The following is a 15,272-nucleotide window of genomic DNA, read 5'->3' on the forward strand; positions in this document are numbered from 1 at the left end:
TGCTAGAAAGATGTACATAACTTACATGAAACACTAGAAAAGAGCACCTGATCATTACAGACTATTACTTGGGATCTGATAGTATCTGCTCGTGTCTTATGAAAGTAAGTTTACTGACAGCCTTAACACTCAGAAAGCACTGCAGTGAGGATAGCACATATAGACTAAGAGAGCTACTGTACACCTCAACACTTTCAATTTCTTGAACCAAATGGACACAAAACTGCTATTTTGCATGGAAGCTCACAAAAAAATCTACCACACAACCTTCCTGAAGGGTCTTGAATTTTAGTGGAAATGTACTGTTCACTTTATTTCTTAGTATTCTCTCCCCTCTCTCTCTTTTCTGCCATATTAGGCCTTAAGGACCTGTGGAATGAAAAAATCTCTAGGCTGCTTTCTATCCATAAAACAACCTCATCCAGGGCAGGTTTTTACTCTAGAGGCTGTGAAACTGGGCCAGTCTCTGTTTGTCACAGTGGTCTATACACTCGCATTATGTGCTAGACATAGTCTCATCCACTTAACTCAGTAAGGCTATTGGAATAAAGCAGTACTCACTGGGTAAGTCTGGCCAACAACAGACTGTTAGTTGGCAGTAATTGATAGCTTATATTCTTTCCTGTTATGGACTGAAGTCTGTAAACACCAATACCAAGAATTGTTCATCAAGACTAAGTACTCTTCAAATTGTGGCCTTGTGACACCAGCAGAAATAAATAAATACATTTTAAAACTTGACCTTATAAACATGTGCAAGAGCTACGCATTTATCTCAATATATCATGAACATTGTAAAAATATTACCCAGATTAATCTGTAGCTAATTCCAGACAAAATCAAGATCAACAAGATGAAGCCAGTGAAGATGTGACTCCTAAGTAGATTTTCTGAATTGCTGTTGAGATTCATTTGTTTGCAACTTCATTGTGTGGTCTTTGCAAGACTTGTGACACTGCAGTGGAGATTTCTGGAATACAGAAATAGAGAAATGAAGGATAACAGCTACAATGTGAGACTCCACATTCCATAAAAAAATGCCTGTGCATTATCTGAGACATAAGAACAAACTGCCTCCTTTTAAAATAAAATGAACACATATCATGTGAACATTTTAATAAAGAAAATATAGTAAGTGAAGACTGTTAACCTACATCTACACTGAATCTGTAAATACTGAAAACCGCTATTATGGAAAAAATAACTGTTTTCAAGTATAAAAAAAAAATATCTGAAAAATAAAAAAAAAATACAGTGCGCTGGATGTTCTATTCAGAACAGGCTGTTTCCCTTGCCATGGAAAGAGTTACTGTAATTGTACTCTTGAGTAAGAATGAGCCTCTGCAGGAGCTGACCCATGAAGGTCTGCAGAATACTTGAGGCCAGCTACAGTGTAAACTTATGTTGTTGTAAACATGGCCCTTAATCCATCAAAAGAAAAACATATGGATTCCATCTTTATTTCTTTCTGCAACAACTCAGAGTCATCATGACATCTTTAAATACTTTGAATATTACTGTGCTAACTTATGAGCTAAAAAAGGCAAAACTTGAATCCATTAGAAGCAAATGCTAAGCTCTTTCACTGGCTTATTGTTCAACTGAATAGCAGAGTTTTCTAAGGAACACATTAAAATTAATATAGGTGATTTCAAAAGCTTTTTATTTCAATATTATTACAGCTGCAATAATTAAGAATTTGGACACTACTTTAAATCACGATAATCCATCAATTCACATAGCTTTAAATTACCAAAGCTATGAAATATATGCAAATTGTTTTTAAAAAGCTCTAAAGAAAAACAAACCCACAACTTTTCATGAAACCCATGAAATATATATGCATGAAGTAGTAATGTACATATATAACAGAGAACAGAAACATATCTCAGTGTATGGTACTGGAGGGCTTTTATCCAATAAATATACAATATGATTATCGAGGGTGAGGATAAAACTAGATTTTAATGCAGATACTTGAATATAAAACAATATTTGACTAAATTGGCCATTTATCAAGAGTGCTGGAATGTGATATTGCATATCCACTGTTACTAGTTAGCGTTAATGCTAACAGCTTCCCTGCTATTTTAAAGGAACCTAAGCCAAAGCTGCTAGGGCTCTAGCTCACCCCTGTCCTTGCCAAGCCTCTCCTCCCTCTCCCTTACATCAGCACTTGTATTTCTGAGCTGCACAGAGAGACAATTCTTGGATCCAACTGGAACAAAATCGAAGAATATCAGATAAATATTACTTTTTGACTATCTTAGTTTCCCAAGCCATGTTACTGCCTTTAAATGTAGGAGGGCAGGGCTGTGATAATCTGAAGTATATTGTATTAAATGCCTGTCGAGTTACCTCAATATCAATATCAATATCTTCCTGATGGCCTCATAAATCAGGTCTGTACTTGTTAGCAAATGTGAGAGAAGACAGAACTTTAACTCGGCTCTGTGTGTTAGGCAATGGAAATGGAACAGTATTTAGAGGAGGCTCATTTGCTCATACATCCAAGGGAAATAAACATGTATAATCCAATTTAAAGAGAGAAACCTGAGAAACAATAACACAGATTCTTAATGCTGTTGGCTAATAATACTTTGGACACAAATTTGCAATGAGATGTACACACACACAAAGCCAAAACAATTTTACATGGTCTCTGCAGAAGCATTGCAGCATGAGGTAGTGAGGTAATGGCCATGGCCACTGCTGACATGGCTTGAAACAATCACATCTGGAGCACTCTGTCCAGCACTGGCCACCTCTGTGAGAGTCCCAGGAAAAATGAAGGGAATTCAGAAAAGAGTAACAAAAGTGGTTAGGGAAGGGAGTGAGATTTATGAGGAAAGATTTAAATGAGGTAACATAGACCGGCCAAATGATGACTGGGTAGAGAATGTGAGGCATGGTAGCAGTCTATAAATATTTCAGGAATATAAACACAAATAAGAGAAATGAATTATCTAGTAACGTTCGTGAGATATAACCAGGAGTTCGAAGATTAACGTAAAAAGGGAAAAACCCAGGGTACAGATCAGGAAAACTTGAAAGTGAGATGCATTAAACTGATGGAAGAATGGAAGTGAAAGTAGATCCCTTGTATAATTTAGTAAAATTTGAAACCAAATAAAATAATGTAATTACATTAGAAATAAAATGCTTGTTTGAACTGTGATTCCATTAGCATCAATAAAATAATCTTAAATATCTTCAGTGTTAATTCAGATAAAAAGCAAGTAGTCTTACATGTTTTCTCCACACAGGCCACATTATCATTGAATGGCAAAAATATTTCTACAGGTTAGTAATATTCAGATAATAGAAGAGTTTAAAAGTTTCTACTAATTGTCATTACTGTAAATAGATTTTGCACACAAGCTGGTACTTTCATCTTCATTCGGCCAATTTTTGAACTTATAATTTACAGCCAATTGAGGGAAGGGATTGTCCTGCTCTGCTCTGTGCTGGTGTGGTGGCCTCACCTTGAGTACTGTGTGCAGATTTGGGCACCGTACTACGAGGACACAGAACTATGAGAGAACATCCAAAGGAAGGCTGCAAAAGTGGTTCTTCACTGGAACAGGCTCCCCAGGGCTGTGGTTATGGCCACATGTTGCTGGAGTTCAAGAAGAGTTTGGAAAATGCTCTCAGAGAAATGGTTTCAATTTTGGGTGGTCTTGTATGGAGCCAGAGGTTGGGCTCGATGATCCTTGTGAGTCCCTTCCAACTCAGGGGATTTTATGATTCTATGATACAAACTGTTAGAAGAGCTCTTAAGTTTTTGGTATTTATATTCCAGCACCGCAGAAAAATTTACAGCATTATTCAGCCCACGCTCCATAACTGCAGATTAAATTACGGCTCCTGTGATTTGTCTGTATTTTACTCATTATGGCTATACAATTTAAACAAACCTTATATTTATACTGGTATTCAGTTGCCTTCATAAAAATACTAATATCTGCTTAACAAAGCAAATTCATAATTTGAAAAATCTTTAGGGTTTCTGTTTCCCAGGATTTATATGCATTTTTATATGATAATGATAACACTAAATTTGTACAATTTCAACTAAAATCCATTCCTGCATTTATTCCTATTTTTACCAGCGTTGATGGCAACTGTTACTTAAACGACACTTTAAATGATAAGAAAATCTGAACTTGCTAATAATTCCTCTGATCTTAAACCACCTCATCTGACCAAAATTAATGGTAGTTAAGATATAATATTTCCTACCATTTATTAGGATCACCAGTAAAAGATAATAATACTCTCCATTAAATGGAGAGTTCGTGTATCTAATTTCATACATTTCTATTAATGTTTTAATTGATTGTCAGATGGAAAGTTAATTAGCTAAAACTTAGGATCTCAGTTAACGAACCGAAGAAGAGGTACAATTGTTAACAAGCACGAGCAGTAGAACTACAGAAAAAGTTACTGAGTTCTGCAATTTCAGCCTATCCATATCAGAACAAAAATAGTATTTATTTTTCTGTAAGGGCCAGGCTACTCAAAGTCAATTTGATGGAACAGCTAGTAATGGAGGGTGGGAATATGCGTGCGTATGTGTGTGCATGTGTAGTCACAGATTAGACACGCTGAAGACTAGAAAGACTTGCAAAGAGAAATTTCTGAAAATATTTGCCAGAGCGTGCTTTCTTAGGGCCTTGTCCAACTCAAACGAGTCTCGGTGGCTGCTGGCCATGTGAAGCTCAGTAAACTTCCTGTGCAAGAAATTCCAAGCAAACTGGAGTTTGCGCTCCAGCTGAAACCTGCTCTGTGGTGCTGGCTGCTCCCCATGCCGCTACCGGAATGTCCTGGGGAATTCGTTCAGCCAGCTGTAAGACAGCCATGGAGTGTTCCAAAAGAGGGGAATCCAGCAGGAGCTAAAAAAAGTCACAGCTTTCTTTAAAGGTCACAAGTTGTTTAACTTGCTGTTCAGCTTCTGATGGCTTCACTGAAAATCCTTCTACGTAGATTGAAATTTATTTTAACGCATTTCTGCGTTATTCCCACTTTGAGAAAGTGTTCCTTTCACCTTGGTAGCACAGAACAAAAGTACTGCAAAAAGCAAAAAGAAGCTGCAGAATTCCTTAAGATACCCTTCCTCAGGGAAAACACGTTATGTGGACGGTCACTGAATTCACTGAGAATGTACACACGTGGGTATCTGCATAAACCGTGCAGAGATAAGAAGGAAAAGATTTCCTTGTTTTTAAAGAGAAGCAAGCAATCATTCTCACAACAAAATAATCTAAGCACAACGGCCTGGTGTACATTAAATCTCAACTTGTGTTCATTATAATTGAAGACATTTTTGCTTAAATTATACCTGTACAAAACAAACATCTATTTAACTTCAGATTCACTAACTTCACAGAAATCATATTCACAGATCTTGTATATTTTGGTCCCAAGAACAATATTTCATGCAAAACCTATTATTTTACTAGCCTTTGCAATTAATTGTCTCCCACAAGTGTTTTGACATTGAAATATAGTATGATACAAATCTCAAATAAATATTTTATCAGTTACGTGATAATGACTTTGGTTAAAATGCAGTTAATAATTTGCAGTGCCCTCTGGCTTACAGTCTGATCTGCCACACGTTTCAGGTTCTGTCTCACACATCGGACCTGGCACATAACCATTCCCCTGACTGAAGGACTCAGTGCTTCAATGAGTATTGAGTACTTGAGTACAATGAGAATGAGTACTTTTTACAATTCTACTTTGAAGGTTAATTTCTATGTTACGAGACGATGCAACAGAGTGCTTGTGAGTAATGGCTGTATTCTGCTCTTGTAGAGAGAAGGCACAGAACCAGGACTTACACACCTGAAATCCAAAAAGGAGCAAACATAGAGCCTGTGACAACAGCACCGAGAATGACACGTAAAGCATACTAAGGATAAAACCCATGCGCATAAATAATGCCTCTTTAAAAAATAATGCTAATTTACATCATTTTAATATTTTTCCTTCTGTACAGTGCTTTTTCCTTCCTAAATTAAAATATTAGTACTTCGTAGTCCTTTTTGTTCCACAATTACTGCGGTTCAATTATGCTCCTGCATATGTCAGGTACACTACAGTCTAATTTAATCTTCATTACACATTGCCATATTGCAATTATACATGCTATCAGAGTGTTAACACATACTTAAACCTGTTATTCCTTTGTCACTGATTTACAAAGACGTACCTGAAAAGAAGCAGATGTCATAATTACATGCTTATTCAGCTCATTTTATACTCAGTCTCAACGTAAATTGCAGATGAGCTAGACATGTCCTGAAATTAATGTAGTGATAGTACACTAATGCTGTGATTCATTATGGTTTGTCAATGTGCTCCACTTCTGGAATGTGTGATAAAATTATATTAATACTGCACAGTAATGAGATTAATGAATTTGAACATGGGAAAGAATAATAGTTCCCTTTGTTAGGCTATTGAAAAAATAACATATAGGTAATTAAAAAGAATTAGTCAAACTCCATACAACCCCATTTATACTAAATTAATTTGTCTGGCTTCATTTCTAATAATTGATCGCTCTCTGTAAATTATAAAGCACTCCTCAAACGCATGAACTACTACTGTAGGAAAGATTCCAGAGTATTATGAACCATCAAGGTGGTCCCTGTGGGTTCATATTAATTAAGGTTTAACAGTTTGGAAAATTGTAGCAATATTTTATGATTCATGTAATTAAACTCTGTAACAAAATGTCACAACTGCTAGTTATATCTGTGCCTATGATTTATATCTTACCCTTATTTCAAAGGAAGCAGAGTGATGAAATATTCTTAAACACACAGATAATCAAAGGAAAAATGTACTGCTTGTTTTCTGTATTTCTAACTAATCACATTAGCATTTCATTGCCTCTACTTCAGGCACTAATGGCCATCATCAGGCAGTGCAAATTGGATTAATTTAATATTCAACATCATAAGCTTTTTCAACAAAGATGTGATTCTGATTTCTGACTTGCTTTACTCTTCTGTAACTGCACTTATTTCTGTTGTGTTTTCTCCTGTTTTCTCTATCAGCAAGGCAGAATCTAACCACTCCCCTCCTTGGTTCTGTGATACAGGCCAATTGCTAGCAAAAGCTAATACAGTATATTTGAAGTCAGATCCTCTACCCAAAGCAGAATTGCAGTGATGCTTAATTTCAGAGTCACACTCTATTATATTAAAAGATGTTTGAAAATGGGTTCTCTTGTGGAAAATGTCCTGGAACAACATGTTACACTCAGTATTTCAGACAATATTCTTGGGGTGCTGCTTTTCTTTGCTTGCTGCCTGCTTCTTACTTTCTAAATTTATTTAATATATTTTGTATTTATCTTACTATTCATTAACACTGAAAAGTAACTTTCACAGAGAAATTCTGTTAATAATATTATTATTATCAAAATGGAAGCACTTGCAAGAAAGCTTTAATTTTGACTATTTTCTCAGATCTAAAATCATTTTAAAGTCCCTGTAAATTGTTGGTACTCTCAAACAAAAATTTCCGCTGTCACCCCACCCTCAGTTTTGTCTTTTAACAATATTCTATCAGACACTAATTCTGATATAATCCAGAAGCTGAAGCATTCAGAGACATCTGCCCTGCTGGGTTTCATCTGCAATTGATGGCATCTCTTGCACAGCACAGCTCAAAGATTGATAGTGGATTGCAGATCAATCAAGAACAGAAGTATCTACATTCCGTAATTTTTTTTCTTAATAAAGATGGTTCTAACAAATTTAAGACTAATACAAAAGCAGAGATCATTTCTCAAGGTTATACTTATTCCTAGATGCAAATTTATAGTAGAAATCAAAACTTTGGCTATGTATAACTTGCTTTTTGTTTTGTTTTGTTTTTTTTGTTTGCTTGTTTGTTTCCTCCCCCCCAATTCCTTCCCTTTCCTCCCTCCCCCCCCAGATACTAAGGAAAAAAGCCAAAACGCTGCTTTTCCCTTTTTCATTTTCCTTTCCCCCACCCCCACCTTCAGACTGAGGGATCTGCAGCAGCTCGTGTGCTGCAGCTTGCGTACAGAATGCACATGGCTTGCATCGTGTGGAACACACTCTGTGCTCTGTGGATTAATAGAATTCTTCTGCTGCTACAACAATACAGAATTCTGTTTTCTGGTAGAAATAAGTATCTGTTCTCAATGATCTTTGTTCTCAGATATCACAGTAATAAGCATCAAATAAGTACCAGAGAAGAACACTGGTTAGTGCAAATGAGCAACAAATGTAAGAGTTGATGTGAGACCACAGAGGTCCATTTAATTGACCTAGCAGCCTTCAGCCTAGGCTCTGACGGTAAAAGGCCATACTTCACCAACCAATCATCACCAATTGTTAGGATGAAAGAAGATAGCAAAAGTGTTAGCGACACCTGGTCTGTGCTACACGTCAACATAAATCCAACAACTCCACTCTGCATTTAGAACCCAAAGGGGACACAGAGTGCCCATGGAAGTTCTCAATTCTTTTTCACAACAGCAGTTTCCTTGCCAGGAATATCAATCTATCTCTAATCTTGTAAATTACTATGTTTAAAAGATACAGAATTCTTCATCCATCTTTGCCTGCCTTATCTTAGTAGTTTTTATTACCTGTTTTAGTGGTGAAGAGCGAGTTTCCAGTTTCAGGTGTAAATACTTCTGAAATCTGTTTTAGGTAAGGGTACAGAAATATACACAGTAATTACAGAAGAAAAAATTACTCTCATTTGTTAGTCCTCATATTCCAGCTTTACTTTTGTTAGTCAGCTGGTTTTCCCCTCTGCATTATTATGCTGAACTTTTCCTGGGAGATAAATTTAGCCTAGGGCTCACAGGTTCCATAGAAAACAATTCTATCCTAATCAAGTTATGATAGATTTAATATTAATGGGACTAAGAGGAAAATCAGTTTCCTGACAAATGATGATAAAGTGAAATCTTTAAGCAATAATAAAAATCAACATGCCATATCATGTCACCACTCATTCAAAAGTGACAAGCAGAAACAATCTGCTGAGACAACATCCAACCACAAGCATAATCACGTTTATGATTTAATTCCCATTTAACATCAATCACATCAAATTAATAACCACTCTCAAAGAAAATTGAATCCTAAGTGTATTTTTTCTTTAAAGTGTTATGATCAGAGAAGAAAGTCCTAATTAAATCTTAAAGCAATGACATGTTTTATACATGTGACACCTGTAACTTGGCCAGCATTGTGAATTGCCCCCATGTGGATTTTCGTCATAAAAGAACCTGACAAAGCCTTCTAGCAGCTGCCATAAGTTTGATTAACATGTAACTTATCCTTTTGTGAAAGTTCTTGTTTCCATTAGTTTAATGACTGTGCAGCCATTTTGTTTGAGGGAAATACCGCACTGCGCCGACTACCATTCAACATACAATTCCAAGACAAAGCTGTGAGACTGCTTATTCTGTTCTTCCTGTGTTAGTGTTTATCAACAAAGATATATTACTCATATTTCTATTCACTGTCCTGAGTTGCTTGACCAAATATAAGATATACTGCAAGAATATTGTTTTACGTTTCGAAGAGAATTCACATGATTTTGTGTATCCCGAATCACTGGTGGCCAAGCAGTGGCTTTTAAACTTCATGGCAACTCCCAGGTATCTTTATGGCTGACAGTGGCATTATGATGCAGCTGCACATCTTGGTCTATAACACACAGCAAGTTTGGCCACCTTCATGCCCAAACCAACCTTCACTGGAGCAGCAGGCTCAGCTGGGAGCCTCTAGGTACAAACTACTTCCAGGACTCTTTCTTCTCCTAGGTGTTTGGTATGTCTCATGTTCCTCAGCTATCTGAGGATTTGGTTATGTGATACAAAAACTTGCCATCACTTCTCCAGATGATTGTGCCTTATTAAGGCAGGAAACTCTAATGTAAATAGGCTGTAATTGAAAGTAAAGGAGTTTTTGAAAAATAGAGAAATTGGTACTATTTCAGTACCAAAGATGTTTCTGTTCTTTATGTTGGCCCTTACACTTTTATTTCAAACAATATTCCATTAGTTTAAACAATCCTTATGCAAGATGCAGCCTAATTCTCTTATAGCTGCTACATGCCATTGAAAAAGAGCTCTTTTCCTTATTTTTATATGAAACTACAATACAGGAGATCTGCTCCCCTGCGTTAATGCTTTCCTTCACATTCATGAAAGAAGCCAGTCGGGAAAAAATATTCAGCAGAGAATGAGTGAAATACAAAAGATAAGCACGCACTTTTCTGCATTCCTTTTCCAAGGTTCAGCAAGGGAATACAGTTTGTTTCAGGGTCACAGATTCTGATCTGGGTCAAAGGTCAGACACGATAAACCAAGTAACATGCAATATATGCTTAAAACTACTCTTTATACATCACAGTCCTATGATGATATCCCATTTCTTCCTGCCTCTTTAAGTTATAATGCATTTTAGGATCTTATAACATGCAAGTCTGTTATTAAAGATTCTGCTGAATTATTCAGGGCTAAATCAAGATGTGAAGACACCTTCTTTGAGACAGAAAATTGGCAAACACTCTCTACTATGCCTTACAGCAAGAAAAACAATCTTGCTGCAGCTGTTGTGTTTATCATAAAATTGATGCTATAAAAATGTTACCTGAATACAAATGAAATTATTTTTATTTAAACCTCCCATATCGAGAGGCACATTTCCTCACACAATTATGTAATCTCCAAGGCCTGCTGTGATGTCTGGCATAAAGTGGTTAATTTATTCTCACTTAAAAGTTTCCCAAAATGTCTAGCCCAAATTTTAATGCACTTTGTCACTGACGGTCAGACTGTGATCCCCTTCTTTACACTGGTGAGCAGCAGCTCACCTATCAAATTCCACTGGTTTCCCAGGAATTTGGGGTGACAGCCTGCACACCAAGTCACAGCCCACCCTTTACTGACTAGTCACAGCAGAGGGAAGATATTCAGCATGCATAAGAGTTTCACACTCCAGTCATAAATTCAATTATATAGCATATTTTTCAGTTGAATGACAGGCTAATAATTTGAAATAATAAAAGGGTTTCTATGCATAGTGTGAATTCCAAAACACAACTTCCTATAAAAGGGTCATTTCCTTTTGGGCACAGAAGATCTTTTTTCACAGAAGAACACAGAATTCTTCCTGCTTTTCCATCTCTTGAACAACTGTAGTGGTTTTCTTTGAAAAATTCAGGACTACAAATGCGAAAATCAGCTTCAACACAATACCCACATACAGTTCCAAGACAACTGTATTTAGACATACATGCTCAACCAATTCAATCCGGGTTCCAAAGGCCATTAATTCCCATTCAATTCATTTAAGTGCCCTTTGAGGACCTGTACCTTCTGGCTTAAGGATACGATCCAGAATAGCAAAATGGTCCCTATATCAGAACAGCATCCATGGTGTTAGAACCTATGCCTTGCAGATGAATGCTTGCATCCTTTTTCACATCTTCTGTAACTGTGTCTCTCCCACTGGGCATTTGGGTATAAAACACACTCAAATATACACATCCCAAAACGAAACTAGGAAGGATTGGTGGATATCCTGATCCATAAGTCTTTAATCATCACAGCTGAAGCACATATTTTTCAATGTGCAACCTTTTCCTATATTTAAACTTCACTAAAACGGAGCTATGGATCTGAGAGCAAACCTAGGGGAGAAATCCACAGTTACCTGAGGAACAGAAGAGCTGCTGAATGTTTTCTCTTTAGTTTGAGCACTTGGCCAGGTATAAATAAAGACTTTTGCCACTGAATGTGACAAGAGAAAGGATATGCCTCTAGAGAATAGATGCAAATCAGAGTAGATTTTGCATACTGGTCTTTTCAGCTACCCTCTTTTCTTTTTCTGCAACAGAAGAACTACTAGTGAGGTACTGGAGTCCAAAATTCAGGCTTGTATGCAGGCTACAAGCACAAGGTTTTGTAGCTGAATATGATACAAATCCTGATTAAAGCACGGAGGGAAAATTTTCTTGTTTATGATGTTTTGCCTTGACTAGGTGCTTTCCAAATATTTTAATTATATTAATTAAAAAAAAAAAAAAAAAACACAAAAAAACCCATAAGATGTTTCTGTGTGCTTCGCTTCCTTAACATAACTGATGAGATTTCCAGAGCTTTCTTCTCCTACCCATAAATAATTCATAAACAGCACAGCACATGTAACAGTTGTTACATAACCTGTGATATATAAGGTGATGTTACCTCCAGAAACATTAATAACGTTTTCTGAAATATTGATAAAAACATCTTGGGTAACAGCATATTGTAAGTAATTTTATCGAGGATTAGATATCAGTGGAACCAGATAGGTACCCAGAGCTGCTAGCTCAGAGAAAACATTTCTCAAGACTCTCGCATGAAATGAATTCTGCATTCATAGCTCCACTTTTCCAGTCCTGTCTTTCTCTGCCTTATTAATCAAAGTTCATTTTGTCTAAGGCTTATTGAGCTCAGCTTGTTCAGCCTAGCACCAGCTGGCAGTAAGGGGTGTTAACCAGAGACCCAGAATGGGTGGATCGACACTTCCTCCCAAAGTTAAATGCAGGAAACCAGTCACATAAGCAGGAGGTTTGAGAGTATTAGCAGTGGTTTTATGGGGAATTAATCTTATTTCAAAGAGCAAATCTACATGGCACCAAGCGAGATTGAAATGCAGCACTGCACTAGCTATCCAAGCTGGATAGGTTGTACTGCTAGAGCGGTGTGCTCAGGATGCCTACAGCTCGACACAGGTACATGCTTTAAACCACCCACATCCAAATAAGTTACCAACTTATTTTTATCAGATCACTGTTTCTTCTATTCCTTCCGTAGACACTTGAAATGTAAATCTTACTTACTACATTTTTTTTTTTTAATAAAAAATATGCTTACATCCATTTAGTCCAACAGCATGTATAAAATGACATACCCACAGTATGGAACCTCTTTCAGCTTGATGTTCCTCTGGGTTGCTCAAGAAAATTCTTTACAAAGCATTCTTTCTATTGATTTTCTTTCAGGTGGCTGAAGTACTTTTGTTCATGTCTTGCTTTAGACTAACTTATTACAAGGCTACATTCACCAGAGCGAGACCAGAACTGTACAGAATATCTCATCAGATTTAAATTAATTCTGCACAGGCAGACATTTCCAAATTTTCAAAAAGTAATCAGTGAACAACAACAATGGGCAGCATTAACCACCACAAGACAGCTTTCACTGGATGCCATTTTGCTGCCTGCATTCAGAGGCTTTGGGGGTCGCCTGTACTCTGAGAACAGTTGTTAAAGGTTTATATTTCAGTCCTGCTGACTTGTGCCTCTGGCCATTTTTTCAGCGAGTAAAACCTCACATGGAGGCAGATATCTGTGCTCTGGTCCATTGCCTCTTGCTCCTACTTCTTTTCCTGTTTCCTAGGGTGTCACTGACACTTGCCATATGCTCCGGTCATATGCATGTAGCCAATATGTTAGCCATGTCTTCAACAAGCATTTGGCAAGGTAGGAGAGCAGAAGATTTTTGAATGGGTAATTGGTAGTTAGGTGCTAGTCCATATTGACTGTTAGCCATTTCCCTTCTGAAATTATGCTTACAAAAAGACATTGAAAATTCCTGTCTTTTTCAAGTGACCTTCCTTTAAAGACATGTGGAGACAAGACAAACCATAGGCAACTTTTAATCCTGCCTTTCATAAATAAATCTGAAGGAAAATTATTGCAGTAAAATTTAGAAAATTATTCTTCTTTAAACACAAGCCTAATTACAAATGAACATCAGCTATAGGCTATCAACTAATGCTGTTTATTACATTGATTATAACAGGGAATCCCTAGGGTTAGTTGATGAAATAAAGATTTAATTTGAGGGTAAAGCACAACAACAAAAATGTAGTTAATTGTAAACAGTAGTATTCCAAGTCCAGCTGAGTCCATCAATATAAAAACAGAAGTTAACCTCATCCTTCCACTACTGTAAACATATTAAATGCTATTTATTGTGATTACATGTGTGTGGCCTGTTACAGCCTAAATAGGAACATTTTCGTGACTAAAAGACATAAACATCAGATAACTAACATCATTATTCCCATTTGAAAGATATAAAACCTAAATATTAATTTTAATAGTAAGGTTAGCAAATTAGGAAACCACACACTAAAATCATTGCAATAACATCTATCGCTAGTAAAACCCTCTCATTCCAAGAAGATTAAAAGTACAGGTGGGATTCAGCAGTAGTTTATATGCTGTCCTGACACATGTCATAAACAGAGATTTTATACAAAAAAGAATACAGATTTTTCCACCAAAACAGAATGAGTCAGAGTAATGGAAATGAGGTTAAAAGAAAAAAAAAAAGGGGGGGGGGGGGGGAGGGGGGGAGGGGAGAGAGGAGGGAGAAGAGGGAAATAAAAAAAAAGCCTTTTGGAAAACAATGCTTGTAAGGAAGTGAAGGAAGCAGGGACCCTCTGAGAGCTTATAGCCAGGGCTCCGCAGGGAAGTCATCCTGCAGACCGTGCCGTGGGGGTATGGCACTCACCGCAGCTCTCTGCAGGGCCAGCACGAGTTCAGCAGATTACATTCACCCAAATTCACCCAGTGCCACCTCAAACAAACACAGCTATGCTGCCCGCAGGGCAGGACTGTGCTTGGAAGCAGAGCAGCTGCATGGATGATGCAGATCACCAGACTGACGAGCTCTGCAGGACCTCACGTTGCTGTGCCTGGAGCTCCTGACCTGAGCAGGCTGCCTCGTGGCTGGAGGCACGCTGCGGCGCGTGCAGCCCGTGGCACTCAGAGCAGAGCTCGCTCAGCAGGGCTGAATGTTGGCTTTGCATCCAGGTTCTCTTTGTACCCAACGAGCTGCTGATCCGGAGGTCACAGCAACTCCTCACAAGTGCTAACAGAAAAGTTTTTACACGGGTTCCTCATTGTGTGTCTGCATTGCACCTTGCACTTCAGCAACAATTGCCTTCTCAAAGAATGCAATGTTACGTTTGGGGTAATGCCTCAAAAAGACCTTTTTTTCTTGGTAGCTTCAAGACTTTGCAAGCAACTGTGGTTAAAGATAAATGGAAAATCATAAATTCCACAGAATTTCAGGGGTATCTGCTGGCTTTATCTCTTGTTTCAAAAACATTAACAGGAACAGTTCCTGACACTCAATGGTTAACAGCTGGAAGTTTGTTTCAAGGGGAGAAACGATGAAGCCACATTGTCTGTTTTGCAGTATG

At 37.4% G+C, this 15,272-nt stretch overlaps 1 long non-coding RNA gene across 1 annotated transcript in view; it reads right to left on the reverse strand.

Moving 5' to 3' along the window:
* LOC128082839 (uncharacterized) overlaps positions 1 to 14,716 on the reverse strand; it is a 310,058-nt gene extending 295,342 nt beyond the window's left edge. Inside the window, exons 1-2 of the long non-coding RNA XR_008207861.1 lie at positions 14,579 to 14,716; positions 808 to 970 (exon numbers count right to left, since the gene is read on the reverse strand). This is a non-coding gene — a long non-coding RNA (uncharacterized LOC128082839). The remainder of the gene's footprint in view (positions 1 to 807; positions 971 to 14,578) is intronic.
* Positions 14,717 to 15,272: the final 556 nt, after the last annotated feature.

Source organism: Tympanuchus pallidicinctus, unplaced genomic scaffold, assembly GCF_026119805.1.
Source record: "Tympanuchus pallidicinctus isolate F22 unplaced genomic scaffold, pur_lepc_1.0 scaffold22, whole genome shotgun sequence".
Taxonomy (NCBI): domain Eukaryota; kingdom Metazoa; phylum Chordata; class Aves; order Galliformes; family Phasianidae; genus Tympanuchus; species Tympanuchus pallidicinctus.